Below are 19,644 nucleotides of genomic sequence, written 5' to 3'. Positions count from 1 at the left end.
TACTTCCTTTCTAGAACAGCCTCTTTTGAAGCCCACTTTTTATCTGCTGTACACCCAATTTCAAAATGAAAAAACAGCATCTTCAATTACATTGAATTTCTACAGAAAAGTATAGGGCTTAGCAAGATCAGATATCTTATCTTTTTTTAAATACTATTTCTACATTTTAACAAAGCCCTTAGTCATGGGAAAACACATGCAAAGGGAGAACAACAAAGATCTTCCAGGCTTCAAAAAGCTTCTAGTTAGTTATTTAGCACTTATCACGTTTTCCTTAGGGATAGATTAAAAGCATTTTTAAGGTATTAAAGTGGGGAAAAAAATCAATTTTCCTCAGAAACAACTGCTTTCAAACACAATAGCAGTGATGAGGATTTTTTTTTTTTTTAATGTGCTTAACTATCCCTTGGAGCATATGCACTTGGGGTTTTTTTGGATTATTTGTGTGTTTGTGTGGACAGCTCAGGGAGCACAGGCTTTTCAAGAGCCAGTAAGAGGTGAAGAAAAGGTCATTTCAGCAGAACTCATTTTCTCTTAAATTCTCAGAGAAATGCTGCTAAAAGGAGGCAACAACAAACCCATTACTTCTTCCTCTCACTATTAGCATTTCCTAAGGTCCTCTCAGATATAATAAAGCAGTATCTTTAATTATACCCTATCACCTTTTCATCCTCCTCTAACACAAATACTGGCTACAGAACTTTTAAGAGCAGGAGCTGGACTAGACCTCCAGACAGCCCTTCCAGCAGCACTTCAGCATTGCCATGAGCAAACCATTCACTCACGAGCTGAATCTGTTGCTGCTCCAGAGGCAAGGCCTCCCCTCTGCTTCCATTCACACCGCTGCAAATCCCCACCATCAAGCACAAACTGGAAACCTTGCCCCTGGATTTTCCTGGAGGCAAGTCCAGGATCCTACAAAGTAGGCAGAAAGCTGTGTGGGTTTAAAGAAACAGCTGTGCATCAAAGTTTACTGTGCTGGAGTAATGTTAATTCTTGTATTTAGAATCGGAAAGAGGCTGGTGCTTTAAAAGCTCACAAACAAAACAGAGCCTTTGGAAAATCCTGAGTCTTGCTCTCTGAGCACGCTCCCTCCCAGTTCTTCACACCTCCCCACCCCCACAAGTCTCTAAAATAGCCTGCACAGAAGTACGTAGGTAAAGCACAATCTACTTTTCCAACAGTTTGTGTTACCTTGGAGCTGGCAGTATATGTACTGGGAAAGATGCTGCCCTGACCTACAGATTGGCTGCTTCCCCAGGCATCCACATGACAGCATGACAGGCCACACAAAGGAATACCCCCAGTACACAGAGAAGGGGGTGGTGGTATACTGGGCAACATGAAAATCCAGTTCCAAAGAGTAGGACCACAGAGCAGAGATGTTTAAGCAGCTCTCCTGACAGCAGCAAGGTCAGGTCAGAGCGAGGATGAAAAAAAGCCCTCCCCAGAGCAGGGCTGGTGCCAGTACAGCAATTGGCCACCTCTGGCTTGGAGAAGGCTCTTCCACCCTGCTCAGGAGCTGTCTGGGTGGGCTCCATGCAGCCACACTTCCATTCCTGCAGCCAAAATGTCTCAGCATATGCAAAAGCACAACACAAGTGAGATGGTGCCAGGGAGTGGGGACCCAACAAGGGTCACCAGTGCTGGGCTGCCCCTGGATCAAAGTCAGCTGCCCCATAGGTACTGGGGTGGACATCTCAATAACAAAGGGGAATAAGTGGCAGATAACAGAGAGAAAAACCCCTCACAGTTTAGGAGTTTTTTTGAGGGCCTTGAAAGACAAGATAAAAACCTTAGGTCTAACCTTATAGAAACCAAAATTAAAAGAAACAGCTAGCAGAGAAGTGCAAAAAGGAAGGTAACACAATCAAGGTGACACTGAGAAAACAACAGCCACACAGACCAGGCATACGGAGACATCTGCCCAGTGCAATGAACATGGTCCTGATGTGGTGAAGATGGAAGCTTGGACCATGGCATTTCCCTCTCCAAATGAAAAGGTAATACAGCAAGGTCAGAGACCTTACACAGGACACAGCCATGGTATGGGTGGCCTGTGCATAGCGGCAGAGAAAAGACACATGACAGAGGACCAGGAGCTAAACATCCTGGAGGAGATGCCAGGCAGAGAGACCAAGATATCAGCTCCAGCCCAGGCAGATCAATGATTCACTTTATGGCCTGAAAGCACTTCCCACCAAAGTTCACACTGGAAGATAATGTCCCCCTCAAATTAATTTATGCAGATGGCAGTTCATTTGTCAGAGGTTAAAAAGAGCCACTTCCATTTTAAAATGAGAACACTCGAGGTCCTCAGCAGATAAGAACTAACAGAAAAGCAATATCTGTATGTGAGCAGTTTCTGCTCATGCTTGTCTGATTTTAGTGTGAGTTTACACCACCAGATCTCCAAAGGCCTGCTGGTCCAAAAAGGGGCATGATTATATCCCACCAAATCTCATACCAAGTCCATATTTCTCAAAAGATGCAAATGAAAAACCTGTGGATTGCACAGACAGATGTTCCTGCAATGTAACTTCTGAATTAAAAACAAACACTCCAAAATGGACAACTGCTAAAATAATTTGAACCCGGATGCTTCAAACAAAAAACACTTGTGAGACAATTAACATTTTTTTCTTGATTTAGATTAAATCCCCACTTTACTGATGCTAAGCCTCAGTAAGACTTAAAAAAAAGGACTGCTTTAGAAAGTATTCCTTGCCCAGTCTATTAGCCAGTTTCCTGTGTCTTTCTCACATGAACTTGTAATCCTTGATAAAGTTTACATATGTAAAAATAAATCTATGCAAAAACCACTGTTTCATGTCAGGTGTCTGATACAGTAGACCAAGTACAGTGGCAGAAAGATGGAAAACAAAACATTTCATTTCACTACTGCTGAAATCAGCTACTGAAACTTGTTCATTGATTTTCCTTCATTAAAAAATAACTGATTGTAAAAGAAGTGTTGCTTGGCAGGATCAAAGCCTATCCTACAGGAAACACACACACAAAGCATTTGGAAATGAGGGTTAATTTGGCATGCAATTTAACAGCATTAGCTTTTATCAGCAGCATTTCAAGGTCAGGCACAGCCATGTTTAAAATGTTTGGTTTTGTTACAGTTTCAACTCCAGCATATTAGAGTTCAAAACATCTTAAACCACAAATAATAAAGTGATGCAGCTCTTTAACTCTCCCTTTTATTAACTCAAGACTTGTCTCTTTCAAGAAAAAACCCAAAACTGTCTCAAATTAGCAGATTACAAAAAATGCTCTTCATCTGGGCACGGGATTAAGTTAGACAGATTAGGCCAGATGGAAGGAGCACTTTTACTGACATAGTTTGTTCAAAATTTAAAGAACTTTTGAAGATACTCTTGTAATGTATCAAGTGATTTAGTTAAAATGACCTCATATTTCAAGTAGTGAATTTCTTCAAGTCTACTATTTAGATTTATTCTAAGAAAAAACCCCAAAACCCCCTTTTTTAGCAAAATCTAATATGTTCAGAATTAAAACTAGTACATTTTATTTATTCCCAAAAAGATTAATTCAAAATGTAAAATTTGCCATATTTTATTATACTTTACATTTAATTTATTCAAAAACATACAAAAGGATGATGGATAAAAGAAAACACAAAGCAGGTTTGCTCAGCTCCAATATGAAATACTCCAGACACTGGAGATTTTCCCTTTCATTGATTTATAAACTCCAAAAACTAGTGAGTGGTTGCATGTTTTCATGTTTAGTGTTATGCTAAGTTTTCTGCATGTTTTTGTCGAAAGCTTAAAGAGTCCCAACTACCAATACTGCTGACAGACTTTTAACAGAGGTTGTCACCAAATGTTTCACGAGATCAAGTCCATACAGCACTCGAAACAAACACTTTAATCAATTACTGGGAGAACTTCACAGTACTGTGGATGTGTGCCTAAGAGCTTTACAAACGTTTACAGGACAGTGATGTTAGGGGGCTGAAATCTCTTAAGCCTCTTTCTTTGCAATTCTCTGCCATGGTTCAGAAGAATGCCACCCCATTACACCAAAACCGGCACGGAAAACAGCCACTCTCGCCTCTTGCATGAGCATAATTAATCTTCTGACACCTTGACAAAGCAGCTTGTTGATAGTCAAAGAAAGGATTTTTCTGATTTCCTCCCAAGACAGGAGATGGTCTTTATCCATCATCCCTTCTTCCTGATCTCTTCTTCCAGAGTCCCCACATCAGCAGAACTGTCTATCAGAGCAGACAGCAGGAGGGAGAGGTCTGACTGATTGATAGGGCACCAGTGCTCGACAGTGCTATTTAAGTGTAGGAACCTATTGTTAGAATCTTACTTTACAGCAGTTAAACAAATATAATGGCAACCAATTCAACCATTGTGCCACTAGAGTCAGCTCAAGCTAATAAGTAAAGTTAGCTAATTACACTGATCTGATTTAAAATCCAGACAAATTGTAGAGACAGTCAGCATTGCTGTGCACTGAAAGAGTAGAAATTGTAAAGAAAAAGGTTTTGCACAGATTATGCTTTCTGAATTGAATTACGGTTTCTTCTCACTCTCCCTTGTGAGCTCAGGATCATGCACTTTCCTTCTCTCCCTCAGTCTGCTAGGTATTCCTAATTACTCAAAATCATTTTTCTCACAATGTAGTTGAAATTTCCTCCTCTTCCCCTACTTACCCCAAGCTCTAACATATCTTACTGCTAACATTGTAAGAAAATCCAGTTTTTGAGGGAAAAACATTATACAATGGCTCCTAAAAGGGGGATTCCATACACTACAAAATACACCAAACCACACACTAGTAAAATATCTTTGAGGATACTGATTTGGTATAACCAAAATCCAGGTATCCTGATGTAAAGAAGATTCTGCACACTTCTCAGAAACAGATATTTAATACATAAACCATTTGGTTTGCATGTAAAAATATGTATTTTTCTTATATACACATTATATGTATGTATATTTATATAACTCCACTCATCTCCCTCATCTTCCCAAAACATTAAGCAAAATATTTGGGCATAATTATATTTTCACGTAATTATTTTCTATACTTACATAAAGGGTGGACATTGTGTTAATCATACCTTTTAAAAACTCTTAATTCTTTGATAATTGCTGGTCACAGAGGAAATGAGTCCAGGTCACAGAGGACCAGAGCATGGCACTCTGTGAACTGTTGCCAGCCAGGGCAAGTCCAACTCAGTTCTTGGTGATCTATTTCAAATATAAATCAGACCACAATCTGTGTCTCACCAATGTAACCACCAAGGCAGACCCATGCAAGAGCCAGCGTTTTCTTACTGAAATTGCTAAGAAAAAGACCTTCATCTGGGTCAGAGGAACTTGGTAACTCCTGGGTTTAACTATACCATTCTGACCCTGACTGATTCATTCAGGACTTACCGTTCCATAAAAATAACTACCTGTGCTATCTGGCCTAGACCAGTGCTCCAGGCAATCTTCTTTCATTCATTCATACCAGAACAACTACCACTATTTACAAGTAAAATTAGCCATTCAGAAAGTGAACATGGTGTTCTTGTCATAAACTATATGCAATTTCAAGGGATACCAACCAGGCTGGAGCAGTTAAGTATTATTTATGTCAGAGCAAGTGTAAAAAATTACACATTCTTTCTCTCAAGAATACTGTAAGCCACAACCTGGAGGAAGATCTCCCTGTCTCTTCACTGGGATTTTATGCTTGCAGATGTTGAGGCAATAATAGGAATAACCACCTGTAGTCTCCTACTTTTCCTTATAGTAGTTTCCCCATCTGGGTTTAGGAACCAACAGACCATTAGGTCCTTGTGCCAACAGGATAGATGAAAGAGAGATGGGGAATGCTGGCATGGGTGAAGAGACCATCGAAATTCAAAGACCTGTAGTTAAGTGCAGGGAGGATGCCAGCTGGGAGGCAAAAGTGACATAGGTACAAAAAGCAAGGTGGTCTCTGCTGCATGTCTCTAGAGAAGAAAGGAGACTTTCTACACTGGAAGGGACTAGGCTGGAATTGATGAGACACAGAGCAGCAGGGCTAGGCAGTCTGAGTCCAGAGAAAAGGTAAACATGAACAAAGGGCTGTGGAACACAAGGTCATGGAAAACAAAAGGAATATTTGAACTACAGGGTGCAAAATTTGAGGTTATTCTCTAATCCAAATATCAAATGCTACTAATGCAGATTGTCATATAAGGAATGTGAAAATACAAGTAAGACTGTCTCCTTTCTTCCCCATTCCCCTAGGATGAGCTACCAAAAAAACTGTCTTCCTTCATATGCAAGCCATCTTTTTTGCCTCAGAAATAATAATGCCTTTTTTCTGGACTGCAGTCCTACCTATTTTCTTAAAACTGGGAATGCTGAGTCAGACTAGAGGGGGGAAAAAAATGTAGATCAATAAATGGTAAATGCAAGCTTTAAAAATGCCCAGGCTAGGCAAACATGAATTCCCCAGAGTAGAGGAGATCAGAGAGCTTTCTGTCCGCAAGAGCTCTCTACTCCTCAGCTGAACACTTCCTCTCTGTGTTGTCAAGTCAGTGATAAAAATTTATCAAGTGTTTACTGCCACATATAGGGTATTACTGGATCACAGGAACTGGACAAGGGCATTGAAGATCACCAGCGAACTGCAAAGGGTTATTTTCAATGAGACTCCAAACATGCAAGAATCACTAGCATTGTACCTCCAACAGATCTGTATTCCCTTTCCTATTTGCAAAACCCAAAAGCAAGCTGAGTGACTGTCAGTCAGAGGTGAAGTTTAACAACAAGTACAACAATTTCAGTATCTGACTGATGAATTTTGCATTACATGCCTGAAAACAAAAGAGTGGCTCTCTTCCAGTGGTGGAATGGGAGAGTACTGGGACTTGCAGTAGCTCCTGTGAAGATAAGACATGCCTTTGAGTCTGTTTCTTCTGTTAACAAAGCACGGAGCTGACCTACAGCCCTGACTAGGCTCTATCTTCCCAGCACACGCAGAGCAAAGATATCTGGAGGGAGGAGGCAGCTCAAGAAGCAGAAAGAGCCCACCCACAGCTGCAGGCAGCTTTGTGGGCATCATGTTCTGACCAGTGGACTGGATAGCTCACATGGAGCTTCTTGCTGTCCTGGGGTCAGTGTCTATCCAAGTCAAATCTTTCTCTAAACAGTCACGTACCTTTGCACTGCACTGAGAAAACATACAAAGAAATACCATGATTGTGGGTTTTCTGTATGATGATAGAATGGATCAGGATATTTACAAACTGGAAATTCCTTATAGCAAATTGCTACTTTAAAAGAAGGCAGTGCATTTGTTACTGGTGCTATTCCCCTGTATATGTTAACTAGAAGATTGTTAGCATATCCACATTCATTTAAAGCAAATTCATGGAGCAGGACTGTGGATGCTTTTTTGTTGGAAATAATAGTCACAATAGTGAGTACAAAAAAATAGTGAGGCGTTTTCCTCCCCATGCTAAGTACCTCTTGGGCACTTAGGTACCAGCTAGCAGAGTTTGAATGAGCGGTTCTCTTCACTAAAAACTCAGAATTCCTTTGGAAACACGAGGCCAAAGGGTACTTGGGCAATGAATTCATTCTAGTGAAGAAAAAACTATGGATAAAGACTATGCTTGCTGCTTTAATAACAACCTTCACTAGTACCTTCTGGCTTACTTAAGATTCTAAGTCATAATTTACAGCACTGTGACAAGCTTTAACCAGATCAAATGCTTCTTCCTATCCTGATGTCTGAATTGCAGATGGAGGGAGGTGCAGTTCTATTAACACTAGGAGCTGTAGGTGTAATGTCAGTCTCTGAAGGAGCACTGAAGAGAAAGCTGACTCCAGCAGTGAAGCTCCATCCTGAAACTGAATGACTCCTCAGAGTTTTAAATAAGAATATTCTGACTGACATCCTCTCCATGCTCACCCTCTGAGGGGGGTTTCACCATTCAGTTGTTTGTAGGATATAATCATTTCCCTTCATAGAGCAAAGAACATGACTTTCCATCTTATACTGATGGACAATAAGCTGCTATCAGCTTTATCCAAACAGAGAATTTTACTGAGCTTGTGATTAAGTTCTGATGCATAAAAATAAAAGTCAGGTCACTGCACTAAACATGCAAATACTTAGTAGTTTGTATTTTTGGAAACAAAATGTATTTCTGTACTAGAGGCGACTGATGGTGATGAAGTTTCATAACAGGTTGTTTGTGCAACTTCGTTATTTGCCAACTCATTTATATACCAGGAGTTTTGGCTATCCACAAAATAAAAGCAGGGATACTACAAGTTACTAAACAGCAAATACATAACACTTGTTTCAGATAGAGCAGAAAACAACACAGAAAGAAACATAAGGCATAGAATAAACAAAAAAAAGCCCAGTACATGTAACAGGCTTAGTCGGTATTTATTTAAGAGCACTAAGCGGCAAGGAAAAAATTGGAATTTTAAAACAGTTCCTCTGACTTTTTGCTTACAGCCACAGCTGTCCCTTCTAACAATGCAGAACCTGGCACCTGAAGAAGGAAGCCCAGTGGAGTACTCTTCTGCAGTACACAGCTAGCAGAGATTAAATAAAATCTGCTCTTTTGAAACTCAAAGCAATAAGCAGTTCTCATTTACAACAGAATCTTCTGTTCAAACATTCACCTTCAATGAAAAAAACCCAATGCTTTTTAGACTACAGTAAAATAAGACTTTCAACCATGACCAATAGTAAAGTATCATTGTTTTTAGAGATAACACAACTTTGTTAAGTCACCTATTTAAATTCTCCTTCCACAAAAGACCTCAAAATCAACCCCCTACTAGAATTACCAAAGAAAACATGATTCCTCTCAATATGAGTCTCTCTCACCTATGCTCTAAAAGACAAACAGCAATACAAATGGTTTTCAAAGTTCTCTTTAAACTACTGATTTATAATTAAAGATGATTATTTTAAATTATTTGACTAAAGAAAATCCGAATTCTATCCAAAGCTTTCATAGGACTACTCTTAGCCATACATGGTTTTAATAATTCAGGTCAATATTTTTCATTGAAGTCTGCATTTCCATGAAGCTCTGCCAAGGATTACAGCACAGACAATAAAAGAATTGGGTAGTACTGTTAAAATATTTCATGAACCTACATAATTTCTTTTGTAATCAGCTCTTACATTTACATATTAACAGTGTGAGGCAGATAATAAGGTGAAAAGACAAGTTAAATAAGTTTGAACATTCTTTAAGCAACTGTAACTTTATTAAAATTCTGTCAGCATTTTATTGCAATTGCCCTTGTTTTGAAATCCCAACTAGCAGATCTTCCAGCACTACTCAAAACCAGCACAAACAAGCCCATTGCAGCTCTGTGACTATCAAGACTCAGATGCTCATTAGCTGCAGCAAAATGTCAGGATCTCCAGGCATGAGATTTTCAATGCAGGCCATGCCACCACTAAGAGCAAAAGGCAAGAGTGCAAATATATATGTTTATCATTTTCAGAGACAATGCTGGTTTAGAAGAGCAAAGACTAGGAACAGTTCATTCCAAAATATTATTCAACTCAGATTTGGGCCAGTCATTTAGAGACTTGCTGTCAACAGCTCTTTGATGTACAAATAAGAACATAAATTCTAAAAGCAGGATTTAGAAAAAAGAGGTTCTATGTATTTTTAGATTGTTAGTTCAACCTAATTTTGAGTCACTTAAATTCAACATGTGCAATTTAGAGAGGTATCTGAATGATTTGTGCTTGTTCAGTGCATGTTGTTCTCATTATTTAGAATATTTCTTATCTTCAAAAAGTACATTTTGTCCTCTGCCACTCAAGCATGTGCACCAAACCCTAAGTCACAAAGAAAAGCAGATACATTTACTTGAATTATACTGGTTTTAATTGAAATGAAGTACAGTAAACAACTATATTTTTAACTTCCCTTTCTCCACCCATATCTTTACACATACCCAAGATAAAGAATATAGTTTATTCCCTGCCTTCTAACAAGTCAGGTACTATTTCTGTATTTCAAAGATACTATTTCAATTATCTTTTACGTTCCAATATTACACAGATTTAAAGTTGCATCTATTCTTCATACCATCATCCATTACTCAGTGTCCAACCAATTAACATCCGTTTCCAAAGGAAACAGATTAATCACTGACTGTGGCAGCTCCACTTGAACACTGTGGGAATTGAGGCAATCCTTTATAGGACAACTTTTAGCCCAGAATATGAACATATAATCTAGTGCTCTGCAAGGCTGATAACTAGTTTTTTGTTGTTATTTTATGTGAGACATCTCACACAAGTATGAGAGCTCTTCTTTTGAAAGTAACTGCAGTGTGGCATGAGAAAGCAGGTGAAGTTAAGAACAGAGCACTTGATAATACTGATTTTGGAAAGGACAGCTGAAAAGAGTGGTTTTACAGAAAAGTGCTTCTTCATGTAGAAAGAAATTGTGCATTATACTAAGCCTATTTTAGAGCAAATTGATCAGAGAGGTATGACAGTCTTCACTTGTTTTCTTTTGACATCCAGTATGTTTACACTAGAGACATCTGAAGACCAATTCTATAAATCTTAGCAATGGAAGTAAACAATACAGAGTGCATTTTGTCAGTCATCCACGTGCAGCCTGGTAGCTGTTTAGAGATTTACTCAACACAGCTTTCAGAAAAAGAGGAAAAAAAAATGGAAACTGAACAGACTTCATCTGTAGATTTTGTTCTTCTTTTCCATTGTTTGCATCATGATTTGAAACTAAAAATTTGTAAATCACATTAATTACAATAAGAAAGGAGCAAGGTTATAATCTCAAGAAACAGATAAATAATGTAAGAGAATAGTATAAAGAAGTGCTCTTACATAGTGAAAGTTAAAATTATTACAAGTTCTCTGGAATGGGTGCATTTTATATCAATGGTTTCATATAATATTCTTTAATGAAAAATCAGTTTATTTCCATGTAATAGTAAACCTAACTGCAGTGGTAGCTATCAAAGTGACTTGTGAAAACTCCATGCTTTTTTCTAATAAACATAACCTCATTTTTGCTAGCATATTATCTAATTAACTAATATTGGACTCTCTGGAAATGAGGAATACAAAAAAGTTTTAACATTACCATTTAAAAATATGATAATTTTAGTTACTGCATAGCTATAACCATTTGCAGTATTCAAAAACTGTCAAGTCAATGACATTTAAGCCAGTCTTACAAACTGTAAAGCTGCAATATGCTTCTCAATTGAAGCAAGTTATCTTACTTGGCACAGGGATGTATCAGTTTTGGCAATTTAAAAACAAAAATATTTTGTAGAATTGTATCTGTCCATGATCTACCTTGCTTACATGTGGTTTTGCACAGTGATTAATTCAGCAACACACGGAAAAAGGTTATATGACCACTGCAGGCATTAATGAGATGGTTTTTGTTTTGATTCAGTCCAGTCCAGCCAGATAAAAATGGAACAGATTCAGTGGGTCTCTTCTAATACTTCATGTAGCAAAATAAAACAACACCACACCAATACAAATATTTCAGTCACCTGCTAAATATTGCATAGAATTTATCTGCATATAGATTTTCTGTGAATTAAGAGAAAATATCCCAAAAAGCTTGACAGCAAAGAGACTACTGACATACAAATATCTTATGTGCTTGTTTCAAAAACATGGCAGCAAACAAGGCAGAGTGTGAGCAAAACCTCTGCACAGAGTAAGCCTCTCACTCTCTCTAGCAAAGGACAGGCAAGAAAGCGAATACAGCATAACAAAAAGTGGGTTCAGAGACCTAATCTTAAGAGCAATGTAAAGAACTGACTTCACATCTTTTGCTTCCCTATTAGAGCAAACGCTATATTGCCATGAATTCACACTGTAGTGAAAAGACAACATCTTCAAAATCAACTTCATGTTTAAATGCTGTTCTTCCTGCTCTGTCTTTTCTGGTGATAAATACTTGGAAATCAATGAGGAAGCATCATTTGAAGTGAGCCATTCATCATGTACCGAAAAGGGTAAGTACCCCATAAATTGCAGTGATCCGTTTCCTATTAGAATCACACAACAGAAGGCAACAGCGTTTCCATTAGCAATTTTTATGACCTCTGTAGGTAGAGGATAAGGCTAGGAAATTGCTTATTTTTGTCAGCTATAAAGCAGTTGTTGGGTGGGGAAGGAAGAAAATTTTCAAGAGAATCAGAGTTATTAGTAAATCAAAGGGGAGGGGGCAGGGGGAGATACAAGAAATACTGGCTGCACCAACTGCATGTCCTCATACTTAAGAAATTTGTGGATTGGCAGTTTTCCTAAGTAATACAAAATATTTTAGTAAAATTTACTGTCATTAGAACCTTATTAAACTGTGGTAGGTACAAAAAAATTTGCCTGCAACTGCTGCTAATAAACAGCACTTCTCTAAACTTAGAAAATAGATTCACTATTTTGAATGTTCCTCTAAAGCCAGTGTACAAAAAGGACAAAATAACAATAAAACAGAAACCTAAATTTTATTAAATTAAGCACTGTATTTTTCTCTGTCACTGTTTCCCTTCTCCATCCCATCCTGTGCAACACTCTACACTCTCTGCAACAAAACGAGGCAGGATGAACACTCTAGGTAGAAAAAAAGAAATAAAAACTGTATGTTTTGATGTGCCCCTTTACAAATGACAGTGTGACCGCCCTCCCAAAATACCAGTCCTGAAAGAAGAATGAAGCTTTACAAATGAATAGGCTTTCCCTAGAGTTCAGGGAATGGAGTTGGGAGGAGAAGAAAAGAAAGGAAAAACAGCTTTATTTTCAAATATTCTTTCAATTAATGTAACTGTATTTAACACAGAAATGCTTCTCAGATTCAATTTGATATACCAGCAAGAAATTACATTTTTAAGGCATTCTCACCCTAAACCCACAAAATTTCAAAGTCCATACACCAAAACATCATCTAGTCTTGTGGAACAAATAGTAGGAAAGCACCTTGTGTGTGCCTCAATAGTTAAAAAACCCAGGCAAACGAACAGCAAATGATAATTATTAAATGATAAGTATTAAATTTAATGGATTGAAAACCAAATTAAATAAAATTAAATTATTATACCTCTCCCATGTCCCAAGATTTAGCATGAAAACCACCGGGAAACTGCTCTGACCTGTGTTATACACTAAGACAGTCTGAAGGAACATCAAGTCACTTCTGCCTCCACTTTCTCCCCTTCCACATGCAGAGCACTGAATTAACGTTGAATATGTCAACAGAATTCCTCACATCTCAAATCTGTAAACCTGTATTTATTTATACAAGTTTTTAAGCTTAATTCTACCTGAGCTTCCACCTTACAGAAGACAGTGCAACCCACTTTATTTGTTTGAGCCAAAATTCCATGGAAATTCAGATTCAAATCCCACACACTCTCCATCCTGGATACACTGGAGCCACAGGTGCAGAACTCCAGTCCACTGAGTGTGCTAGAGGTGGTAAAAATATAGGTAGCTAGGTATGAGTTTTCCCCTGAGGAATAACTGGTATTACCTCACATGCCACCCACAGATGAGCCCATCCCACACTAATTGTTAAGCTACTTTATGTTGCCAGCAGCCAGGAATAAATGAATGTTTATTACAGTCATGAAAATGAGGGGCTAGTTAGCCTTCTTAAGTGAGATTGGTTTCACCTACATGAAACCTCACTAATTACTTTTTCTTCTTTCAACATTTGAGACCCGCTTTCACACACACCTCCTTCTTTTCCTCAATGAAAAGTTAGTAATTCTAATTTTCTGAAACAGCCAAGCATATAATTGTAATAATTTGTGGGTTTAACTGTTTCCCAGAGAACTGATTTTACTCTCCTAACAGTGCTTTCAGGACCTTCTTCATAAGCCTTTGTAAAATCAGAGCTCAGAATGTGGTTTCACCATACAAGTATTTTTCTTCTGTCTGTGCCAGTGTACCTGCCATGCCTGGGACAAAACAAGGAAACCACCACACATTACAAATACATTTGTGGCACAGTCTCCACACAGAGTAAAGCCTAGGCATCTGCTGTAAGTTAGGAAAAAACACTAGGATCTTCACTTATACAAATGTGCTTTGATTGAACTTTTCTTATGAAAGGAGTCCCCCACTGTGCTGCCCCAAATTCAGCCATACCGTCAGAAAGTGGTAGATATGTCTTTACAGAAGGTTTTCTGTGAGCTTGCCAATTTTCCTAAAACTATGTATTATGCTGCAATTTCTACATCTAATCCCTGATCCTCCTTTCTGATACGCTGAGACTCATTCCCGACCATCCTGCTTCACCAGCCTCCTTTCTCAGCATTCCAGTGTTCTAGTGTGGAGTCCAGCCTCTGCCTCAGCCCTCAGCTTGCTCTGGCACACCAGCACTTCCCACGTTCCACATCACAGCCGGGCATCCACACCCCTGCCTTGCCCTCAAGATTAATGTGTTTGTACTTCTTTGGTCTCTGCCCTTGGGTTTTCCTGACCCTGACTGTGACCTCCTTTCTATCCCAGCCACAGCCTGACCCAACAACTAAGCCAAACCCACCAATGTCCTGGCTCCAGCAGCATGTGATCAGACTGCTGAGTATCTGTGGGGATAATTAATCCCCAAACAGGGGAGGAGGTCTGTTAGTTGATTAGTGCAACTATTAGTTGATGGTCTGTTTTCATAAAGACAAGCAGAAGTCAAGCAGCACTGCCAGTATTCCCATAGATCAGCAAGAACACTGTGGTGCTCACTTCTCCCGTGTCTGCTTGGCAAATGGGAAGCAGAAAAGCTCTTTGGAGTTCCTCTTCTTGAGTCAGATGCTTCATGTAGAATACCAGTAATAAGGCAAGACCTGCCAGCAAAAAGATGGTATTTATTGATAGCATGTCTGGTTTGTGTGGAAAGGTTATGGTGGTGGAAGGGTACAAGGATGACTTCTGTGAGAAGCTGCTAGAAGGTTCCTGTGCCCAACAGAGGCAATGCCAGTGGAGTCCAAGACAGACATGCTGCAGAATGCCGAGCCCATCAGTGACCATGGTAGTGCCTCTGGCATAACAGAATTAAGAACAAGTAGAAGTTGATGTGCTACAGCAACTGCAGTTGGAAAGAAGGGTGAGAACATGTGAAAAAACTCTGCAGACACCAAGGTCAGGGGCAGAGGAGGTGCTCCAGGCTTAGGAATCGAGATCCCCCTGCAGCCTGTGGTGAAGAACATGGTGAGGCAGGATGTCCTCCTGCAGCCAATGGAACTGCAGTACATGGTGGAACACAGATTCATCCACCTGGAGCCTATGAAGGACCCAAAACCCTGCTCAAAGGAGGCTGTGACCCCTTGGGAAACCAACACTGGAGCAGGTTGATGGAGCAGGCTGGAGCAGATTTTCTGGAGGACTTGTGACCCCATAAAGGACACACACTGAAGAAGTCTATTCCTGAAGGACTGCACCCTGTGAAAAGGGAACCCTCTGATGAAGAAGTGGAAGAGTGTGAGAAATCCTCCTCCTGAGGAAGAAGGAATGGCAAAGACAACATGTTATGAACTGATAGTGCTGCTGCAGAAGAGCAGGGAGAGAAATATCACAGAATACCACTTCTGAGTAGGAGAGGACCCATAATGTTGAGCCCAGGACCAGGAGTAGAGTGGGGGAAAGGTGTTTAAGAATTGGGTTTACTTCTTGTTACCCTACCCTGACTTCATTAGTAATAAATTAAAACTAATTTCCCAAAATTGAGTCTATTTTGCTCTTGATGGTAATAGGTGAGTGATCTCTTCTTGTTCTTATCTCCACCCAGAAGCCTTTTTCTGTATTTTCCCTCCCCCATCCAGCTCAAGAAGAAAGTGATAGAGTGATTTTGGTGTGCATCTAGTGTCCAGCCAAGTCAGCCCAAAACACAGCAGAAAAGTGAAAAAAATATTTGATCCTTTTTTAGGTATTGCAATGGATAAATTTATGTGGAAACATATTATTCTGATATAACCCTACTGTCTCCTCTCCCAACTGTTTTGTCAAACTCCAGACTAGTCCTTCTCCCTAATCTGAATCCTTTTTACTAGGCCACACTGTGCCAGTTCTTGTCATTCTATAGGGGTTGAAGTTAAAAGAGTTTAGATAAAACTCCTGAAGTTTTATCCCGGATCAGCAGCTCTCTCCCATAATCCCAAGACTCATTACAATCCACAATGCCTATTTTTATACAAATTTGTCAGAAACACTTGCTTCCAGTACACTTTTCCCCCCATCATCTCAGCAGTTCTCAGGTTCCTTGTCAACATCTTCTATGTTATTGCCCAGCTTTGCCTTCAACACCCCTTCACTTCCCTTTCTGATTCTCAAACACTTCCTCGTCATCCAGCCAATCTTGATTTCTTTTAACATGTTCTTTCCTGTGGGAATCCGGAGCTTCCCTCTGGCTGTCCTGGAAGGCCTGGGACCCTGGCAGGGGGTCAGGAACCTCCCTGTACAGAGCCCCAAGAGACACTGTCTCTGATCTCTGTCCATGGAAAAGAGTTTTCAGTCTTACAGGATGAATTACAAGCTCTAAGTGTTTGATATGAGTAATAATTAAGTGTGGCATGGGTGCAAAAGTAAAATTTTAGGATTCTAGATTAGGGGTCCAAATGGGACAAATGGAGGAAATTGAGTGTGTCTTGTCCTTTTTCTCCTTCTTCATGCCCTCCATGTTTCACTGTAGTGTTGGCATATTTCTATTGGTTTAGGCTGGGGACACACTGTTGAACGTAGGTGACAGATATTGGCACATTATTGTAAATACAGCACACGTAGTTTCTGGTGTATAATGTTTGTAACATCCCACTGAGGGCAGAGCCCCACACGCTGCCCTGCAGGACAGAGCTGCGGCAGGGCAGCAGAACATGTTAGAGATGAGCAAGAATAAACAACCTTGAAAACCAGCACAGACGAATTATGACTTCTTTGGCAACAGGGCAGAAAGACAGAGATTTTTTATAATCTCGGAATCATTAATACCACAGATTCCAACACTTTCCCTTTAGTTTCCAAGCCCTCAAATTCTATTATGGCCAATCCAATATCCTTCTCTGTTCTATATCCTTCACTTCAAGCTTCCCTATCTTTCTCAGCCTCCTTGTTTACTCCCCCCATGATGATTTCCATTTCCTCACCATCTTCCACCTGCAAGTTGCCTAAATCCAACCAGTAAAGTCATACAGTCACACACACACAACAGTCACCCTTAAAACCTCCTCACCCTCATTGTGTTATCTTCAGAAGGCTTGTAAGGAGCAGGGGTACAACTAAGGCTGTACAGCTGCAGGCTGTAACAGGATCATAGGGGACATGGAATTTTAGCAGTGCAGTGCTAGGAAGTTTCTAAGCATGAATCAACTAGAAGTTTCGGATCTTAGATAACTTTGGCTAATTTCTGAAGGGACAGCAAAGATGTAAACTCAAGATTAAATCTACTCCTGCCAAGTACAAAGTAATTAGACAGCAAGGATTAAAAAAAAAAAAAAAAAAAGCAATCAAGAGCAATGTTTTCACAGTATTTTCCCTTCTGCGAAAAAAGCAATTGCTCCAGCTGTATGCCTGATGCCAAAAACTGCCAACAGCTGAACTAAGGGGACAGAGTAGTCTTCAACAGCCATTCAACAGCCTAAAGTTTCAGATATATGACTGAAGTCTGGAAAAGCACTAGGATACTGAACTGTGCCACAGAAACCACTTGCAAATCTCAGCCGATTATAAATTTAACCTACAGTTACTTAAAACAATAAAATAATATAATTTGTCTAAAAGTATTTGCTGTTTCCTGTCATTTGTTTCTAAAAGTGACTCTTCCTTCACTGCTGGTTTTAACCTTGGCAAGACTTTTATCCTTCATTTTGCCACCACTACCCTCCAGCTCCCAAGGGGATGCAAACAAGAACTTTTAAGCTTACACTCAAATGTTGCATTGATACATCTGGCTTTAGACCAACTTCTTTAACTTTAGACAAATTACATATGAATTTGCTATTATCAAACACCAAGTCATTGATTGCATAATTTCCAGCCTCTTTTGAGACAAAGATTCTTATCACAAAGCCAAAGTCCTCTTCTAAGTAATTAATCAACGGTTTTGTAAACCGTTAAGTTCTAGTATCACATCTACCATACTCCTACCATACCTGCATCAGAAGGCCACAAATTCAGGCAAGGTTCAAACTAACCAGCTGTATATTGATGAAACTTTCCTGTGTAAAGAGAAAAAAATAAAAGAAAAATAGATGACCTCCACATTTAGTCTTGGCAACCAGGAAAATAAAATCACAACAGCAAAAATTTCACAGGAAAATGATTCGGTCATCTAATACCTCTTGTCTTCTCAAGCTATTAAAGAAGGATACTGCCTAGCACTGTGTCTACTCCAACAGTGACTCAACTTCCTGATGTGTGACCTGCCCTGTCTTAAAATATTAGACTAGTATTTTACTACTCCAGAAATCATTCAGTACAGTAACTGAAAAGTATGGTTTTCAAAGTAACAAATAATAACTTTCATGTCTCTACTTCAATTTTTTAATCACTGTAAGGGGTAACTAAATTAAACGTTGCAGTGCAGACTTCCAGCATCCCACAGATGTAAGGTCACTGCATTACAGAGTAATTAATTCAGAATCAGTTTTAAGCTCATGGACACTCAGTTTTGAACACCTGAGCTAGGAAAGAGAAGACACAACCTATGGCCATTTATCCTACAGCTGCAATTCCCCCCAAACACATTCTGTCTGTTAGAAAACCAAAACTATTCATTCACATATTTTCAGCCACAGGTAAGTAAAGAGCTTTATTTAACATCCTGGGCTTAGCTCAAAGATGTCAATATTCAAATTTGTTTTAAAAACTTATTTTCAAAAAGTACATTACAGTCACCATTGGCACTTACAATCTGAAAGTAAAAGGCCACCAACTTTTTTTCTCCATTAAAGTTTAAACTAGAGTTTAGAAGGAAATGAACGTTATCTCAAAACCACAAAATATGTTTTAATAAGTTGATTTTCTTTTCTTTCCTAAAGATGACAATAATATTGCTAATCAAGTAGCCCTTCACAGAAAAAAAAAAAAAAATACAACTAGTGAACCAGTTGCTCCTGTTTTTCATGGGAATACGAACGAAAACTATCCAAGGGTAAACTCACTTAAATCGGAACAGAAGCCAGGCAGTTGCTTTGATTCCATCAACCCTCACAAAGCAGGGAAGGTAAGTCAATAAACTGACCCTTTAAGAACTGTCTAGTTCAGTAATTGTCATTGGTATCCAGTTGGCATTTTAAAAAAAGTAGTCATGATCGTGACCTTTGCATTTCTGCAAACATTAGCCATTGTCATGAGGAAGACCCCTTTGGCCTCATAATTCACATGCTGTTAACAACCAGCAAGAACACAGCATGTGTCAGTTACTAAATAATGTAAGAAAAATAGGATGTCACACTCACACCCCACTGCTCTTGTGCACAACCACGAGTAGTGACCTCTATTACACTCAAAACTTTAGAAAGATTAACATTAATCTGTTTTTTTATATTTATGTGACTTTTTTAACTATATTATTACTACTTTGTGGCAAGATTAAGGATTATTTGGCTTATTTGTATTACTTCTATTTATTTCATACTA

The 19,644-nt window shown here is 39.1% G+C and overlaps 1 protein-coding gene across 8 annotated transcripts in view; it reads right to left on the bottom strand.

Annotated features, from left to right (window-relative positions):
• Window positions 1-19,644, bottom strand: part of GREB1L (GREB1 like retinoic acid receptor coactivator) — a 133,212-nt gene that overhangs the window by 88,212 nt on the left and 25,356 nt on the right. For 2 of the 8 annotated variants that reach the window (XM_021551540.3, XM_085571993.1), the window contains exon 2: window positions 18,156-18,221. The exons of the other annotated variants lie outside the window; for them this stretch is intronic. The gene's annotated coding sequence lies outside the window, so the exon portion shown is untranslated. The remainder of the gene's footprint in view (window positions 1-18,155; window positions 18,222-19,644) is intronic. 8 annotated transcript variants of the gene reach the window in all.

This window comes from Lonchura striata, chromosome 2 (genome assembly GCF_050655825.1).
Source record: "Lonchura striata isolate lonStrDom1 chromosome 2, ASM5065582v1, whole genome shotgun sequence".
Lineage (NCBI taxonomy): Eukaryota > Metazoa > Chordata > Aves > Passeriformes > Estrildidae > Lonchura > Lonchura striata.
Note: the sequence above shows the minus strand (reverse complement) of the source record. Positions and strands in the feature narration are given on the sequence as shown.